General features: G+C 37.2%; 1 pseudogene; it reads left to right on the top strand.

Annotated features, from left to right (window-relative positions):
* Positions 1–5,941: 5,941 nt before the first annotated feature.
* LOC129780897 (U4 spliceosomal RNA) lies at positions 5,942–6,100 on the top strand (annotated as a pseudogene).
* The last annotated feature ends 201 nt before the right edge of the window (positions 6,101–6,301 follow it).

Raw genomic sequence — 6,301 nt, 5'->3', positions numbered from 1 at the left:
TCGGTGGATATGAACATTCAAACGTCGTTTTTTCCAAGATATACGTTTAGCCGCAGGGCATAAAAATCGAGTTTTCGCATAATACAAGATAAATATTAGATGTGCAACGTAAGAAGTTGGTCAGATTAGTGATTTACGTAGAATTTAAAGGAATTGCGAAATGTATTCTATTGACGGAAGAGGGGCGAAAAATAATAAAGATATTCAGTGAACAAAAGTTTTCTAATCGCTCGATCGTAACAAAAATTGGTCGATCTGAGAAAGTGGTACGGAATTTCTTTGAATAGTGCCAGAAATATGGGATATAACGACCAACAAATGGGAACACCAAAGTTACTTTGCGTCTTAAAGGTCGAATAAGACACGAAGCAACCAGGAAACGATGTCGTGCTCAAACATTAAGGCAGAATCGGTTGTTCCAGTAACGAAGAGGCATATTGCGCACATCATATGGAAGAAACTTCAAGGGAAGCCGAAACTGACCGCCACTCATAAGCAGAACCATCTCATTTTCGCCCGGCAATACATGGAATGGAAACTAGAATGGAGAAATGTTGTATTTTCCAGCGAAAAAAGTTCAATTTGGATGGTCCGGACTGTTATAGTTGCTATTGGTACAATTCAAGTCAACGGCATGTCGTGAGATCGAAGCGAAACTTTGGGTGCGGAAGTTTGACAGTGTGGGGAGCCGTTTCCTATCACAGCAAGCTTCCCATTTGTTTCATTTTCACCCGAATGAACTCTGAAAAATATCTTCAACTACTGGAGGACGTTTGGATTGGCCATATTGAGAATAACGCTACCGAGGATGTCGTTTTTTCCGCAGGATTATGCATAGATCCACGTTTCCAAGCAATCGAAGGCATGGTTTGCCGAGAAGGACATTCCGCTTCTTGAATGACCTGCTTGCAGTCGATTGCAATCCCATAGAGAACCTATGGAGAATCTTGGCCGAGATGGACTATGCAGACGGATGACAATTTGACAACATTTCCAGTCTCAAGGCAGTAATTCAGGAGTGTTGGGCTATAATCAATATGGAAACACTTTAAAAGTTGTCTGACTCGATGCCAAATCGAGTTTTCAAAGTGATCCGAAATGGAGGTGGACATACTAAATATTAGCTACCGATTGGACTCGAAATTTGCCGCACAAATTTTCTTTTATTGAAATTTTAGAATGCCGCTAAACGAATGTCCACCCTGATTCCACATATTTGAATTACTTACAAAACAAAAAGTGAATTTATACTTTTTTTTAGAATGAATTCGATGGAAATAAACAATAATAGTCTTTTATGAACAAAACTGTACAAATAATTGACTTATTTTTAAAAATATTGAGGAAAAATAGGGTGCGGCTAAACGAATGTCTACCACTGTATAATGAAGGGTTTCATTTTCCCCGACGACTGGAAATAGAATGCATTCATTATCGTTATCGGGAATGAAGTCTACTTTATTTTGATTGAAGTCGCCATAGATATGCAATTTCACTTCTGGTTCTAGTTTTTCTGTAATTCGATTTGCTGTTTGAAAAAATAATTCATGCATTCATATTGGCGCACCCTGTGCTATGTTCTTACCTCGATTACATCAAACTCTTTTCAATCTGTATGTACCAGCGAATTGACGCTTTCATTTGATTATGGTTAAATTTCGACATGGGAAGTAAACGGAAGATGTCAACCATTCGCAATCTCAATCACAGCACGATCTTCTTCTGTCCCGACACTTGATAATTGCTTTCTAAAGTAGGTTTTTATGAGCTCCCCAAATGTTTCAACAACTTTAGAACCTAATCTAAATTCTCCGGCATTAACATTCCCAATTTCGAGTAACCCTTTCCGAATCGTCAAAAAACGATGGGATCTTACGAGTCCTCCCAGCTCATCTCGGCCGCGTGCCTTTTGACCTACTGAGATCAAACCGCATTCAAGTGAGCCTCCGCCTCTGCAACCCCGTCTCACGCCATCGAGTCACACAAAACTTACATCTCACAAGTTCTGCCCAAAATGCCTATCATCGGATTTTAACCTTAGCTGAATAAAATGTGTTTATCTTTCGCATTAATTCGTCCCCGTCTTCGTTGTCGTAGTCGTTTTCGTCTTCGCATTCAGTGGCCTTTGTCTTTCATCCTGGGCCAGGACCGGGGCAACACGCAGTTTTAATGTCACTTTGCTCTAGATTAAAGACAAACGAGAAATGGCAGTGTAAAATAATTATTCAAATTAAATTAACTCACTCTGTGCCGATTTGGCTTAACTGTGACGGGGAAGGTGGATCTCTCTCTCTAAGGGGCGTATGTTTCTTGGTGCGTTTTTCTTGTTTCCGTTGACAGTGGAAATTAAGAAGCAGAAGCGGAATTGGGGCCATCAGATACACACCCCCCTTCCACCCGATGGGAGAGGTTTGAAGTCACGGTACCAAGGCAGGAAAAAAAAAGGATGGGGCAGGGGTGAGCAGCACCATTTGTTTGCTAACGACTACGATTATGAGCTCGGAAATGGAAAAACAACTGTGTCTAGTAGGTAGGTGCCTTCCTTGTTTCTTTCATTGCCGTATTCTTTTTGCCGACACTCCTTAAATAGGAACCGTTTAATGTGTTTAAGCTTTAATTGAATTGTATGTACACGACTAATTAAGCCATTAGGATTCCTGTTTGTTTTTTTTTTGTATCTTTCTTCACTTTGAATTAAATTAATTCACAACGTCCGTGAGCAAAGAAGCATGAAATCAAAGGAAATCCATCTCTTCACCTTTTCCAGAGCAGAAAAGGTCAACAGTTGATATGCAAAACTCAAAGGAAACGTCAATTTGTCTCTTCGGAGCGAGGGCCAGAAATCAATTCCCCCGCACATATGACGTGCGTAATTGAATTGATGCCCGGAATGATTACTTTTCAAATCAAATCACAGCCAAGTGATAGATTTGATTATCCTAAATGCATTTATGTTGAGAGATCTTCCATTTGCACAACCCGGCGGAAACCTAAATTCCACCCAAATCACATCCGGCCTCTCAAACGCCATGTATGTATCGTGGAAAAGGTTTGCCACGATTGTTGTCGATGCGGGGACGTGATTTTTGCCCCGTCCAGTCCCTCTATCTCCTGGGACGTAAATGTATATATTTTAATTGCTGTTTTCCCCCAATGAGAGGCGTGCGTGTTGTTTGACTATGGGCTGTCCGTCGTCCTGCCGAAGGGATATCTCATTTGAAGCCGCACCGAGTGCAGGGTGCAGGGAGCAAGAGGAGGAATCATACGATTGAATTCGAGTCGGGCAGAGGGGGAAACAATTTATTTTCATTTTTCATTTTCATTTATCATTTTCCGGACGCCTTTTGCTGAGTGCAGTGTTTTTGTATTCACACACAGGAGATATTTTTGAGTGGTATTGACGTTTTTGGAGTTTTCAAATTTGCTTCAATTTGTTTCGGTACGCTGAATGCTGTTCGGCCGAGGGAGGTGTTGATTGACTTCTGGTTTTGATGGTTGTTTTTCTTTTTTGCTGCTGTCCCATTGGTGGTTGGTGTCGGGTGTCAGGTTGTTGGAGAATTTATTACATTTTGTAACGAAAAATGTGTTGAGTGGGTGCTGATGATGTTTTTTCTCTCAAAAAGTGAAATCGTTTGAGAAGCTGATAACAATTCTTGAACGGTGTCGAACTAATTTTTTTTTTATTTCTTTATTAAATAGATTTTCTGCCAAAGGCTGATTCACCTCTAGGAGCGTCGAACTAATGATAAAGTGTCTGGCCGGGTAAGAAAGTGAAAAGTGCCCCCAAACCAAATCACCAGCTGTATGGCAAATATTGTATAGGATATTAAATGTGATATTTTGGCGGTTTATTTGAACCCCTATGTGGTTTAACATAGGATCTATAGAGAAAAACGTACTTTTTCGTTTACTTCACGCCATCCTCAAAAGCTTCGAGATGAAAATTTGAAAAAAATACTGAATATGCATCTTACTACGGTGAATCAAGAAAAATTATAAAAAAAAAATTTTTTTTATCAAAAATTGAAGTACTAAAAAAATATTGAAGTTTTGAAAGTTTTTTTTGTGATTTGGAGATTCAGTACTACTCTAATTCATATTTAAATGTGTGTTTCTAGATATTTGTGAATTTTTTCAGATTTTTTTCAGTGTTGCGCGGTACAAAAAATATTTTTTTATATTTCCAAAGGGTCTGGCTGGGTAAGGGAGTAAAAAGTGCCTTCAAACCAAATCACCAGCTGTATGGAAAATATTGTATAGAGTACTTAAAAAAAACATTTTGGCAGTAGTACCATATATTTGGGTCCCTATATGGTACACCATAGGATCTATGGTGAAAAAGGCACCTTTTCTTTTTTTTTTCACGTCATTCTCAATAGCTTTGAGACAAAAATACTGAAAGTACATCTTCTTTGTATCGATCAATATTTTCAAACAATTTTTCATTAAAAAATCAAATATTCAAAAAAAATTAAAATAATTTTTATTTTTATTTTAAATTGAATTTTTATTTTATTTTGATTCTGAGATTCAGTACTTTCAAAATTTCGAAATGTCAGAAAATATATAAAATCTTTTCGTACCGCATATTTATTTTTTTTTATTATTACATTTTTTGATGAAAAAATTGTTTGAAGATATTTATCGATACACCTTAGTACGATGTATTTTCAGTTTTTTTTTTCCATATTTTTGTCTCAAAGCTATTGAGAATGGCGTGAAAAAAACAAAAAGGTGCATTTCTCACCATAGATCCTATGGTGTACTATATAAGGACTCAAATATATGGTACCCCTATACGATATTTTCCATACAACTGGTGATTTGGTTTGGGGGCACTTTCTACTCACTTACCCAGCCAACCCGTTGGAAATATAAACCAAATATTTGTTTGTACCGCGCAACACTGAAAAAAATCAGAAAAAAATCACACATATCTACTGAATCTCTAAATCCCAAAAAAAAATCAGAATTTCAATACTTTTTCAGTACAGTAAAATCTGATTTTGTCCGTTTTTTGTGCGAATTTATTTTGTGCCATTTTCTGTTTTTGTGCGGTTTTTTTGTGCGTTTTTTTTATGCGGTGTACGAAAACAAGCATATTTGACGAAGTTATCGTCCATTTAGTTTTTTTTCCATGGTTAATATGCATTTCAGTGCGAAAAAAGCATATTTGCGTCTCAGTTATCCACTTCTGAAATCATTCTCCTCCTTCCATCAAATGCTCTAAGTTTTTCTAAGTTTTTGCATGACATGATTTCTAACAGCAACACGTTTCGACATGCAACTAAAAGCACAAAACAGCCACGCGCAACCGAAAAGCCAAAGTGTCTCATCGCAAAGCAGTCAAACAAAAGGAAATTGAACGGTGATTGGCGAAGATTTAAGTTATTTTCTTTTGAAACTTTTTTTTATGCGGTCCCTATCTACCGCACAAAAAAAAGTTTATTTTTCAAAATTTGAACTGAACACGATTTTTTAAAGCTGCTGGTGAAGTTTTGCACGATTTTTTATGCGACTTTTTTGTGCGGACCTTATCCCCCGAACGAAAAAAGGTTTGCCTTTACTTCAATGTTGATAAAAAAATTTTTTGATAATTTTTCTCGATACACCTCGATACACAGTAAGATGCACATTCAGTTTTTTGACGTAGGACTACGTCTTTCATTTCTATACTGGGGTGTAAGTTCAAAGTGCAATGCAACACTTTGGCTCGATCATTCTAGATTGCATTAGAAGATATCTTTTCATGTCGTCAGCTCACTGAACTTCTACGCATACCGTTTGATGATTAGGCAAAATCTTGATAACTATTTGATGTGATAACTACTTCTATAATGCATGAATTGACTTAAATTGGGATTTGTTAGCAATCGAATTCGTTAATAGTTTCATTCATTCACTAGTTTAATCAATAATTTAATCAATACACACAAAAGATAGCTCTACGCAGCGGCGATATCGTAGCCAATGAGGAACATCTGAGGTGGGATTATTGCTATTTGAAAAAATAATACAATCGATTACTAAGCCAACGGCAGTCCTACGTCAACCTTGCGGTTATATCGTAGGTATAACCTATTCATAGTTTTTTTTTAAATTTTTATCTCGAAGCTTTTGAGGATGGCGTGGAATAAACGAGAAACTATGTTTTTCACTATACATCCTATGTTAAACCACATAGGGGTTCAAATAAACCGCCAAAATTTTTTATTCAATATCCCATACAATATTTGCCATACAGCTTATGATTTGGTTTGGGGGCACTTTTTACTCCCTTACTCGGCCAGGCCCTTTCGAA

This window comes from Toxorhynchites rutilus, chromosome 3 (assembly GCF_029784135.1).
Source record: "Toxorhynchites rutilus septentrionalis strain SRP chromosome 3, ASM2978413v1, whole genome shotgun sequence".
NCBI classification, from domain to species: Eukaryota; Metazoa; Arthropoda; class Insecta; order Diptera; family Culicidae; genus Toxorhynchites; species Toxorhynchites rutilus.
This window is presented reverse-complemented; position numbering and strand designations above follow the sequence as displayed.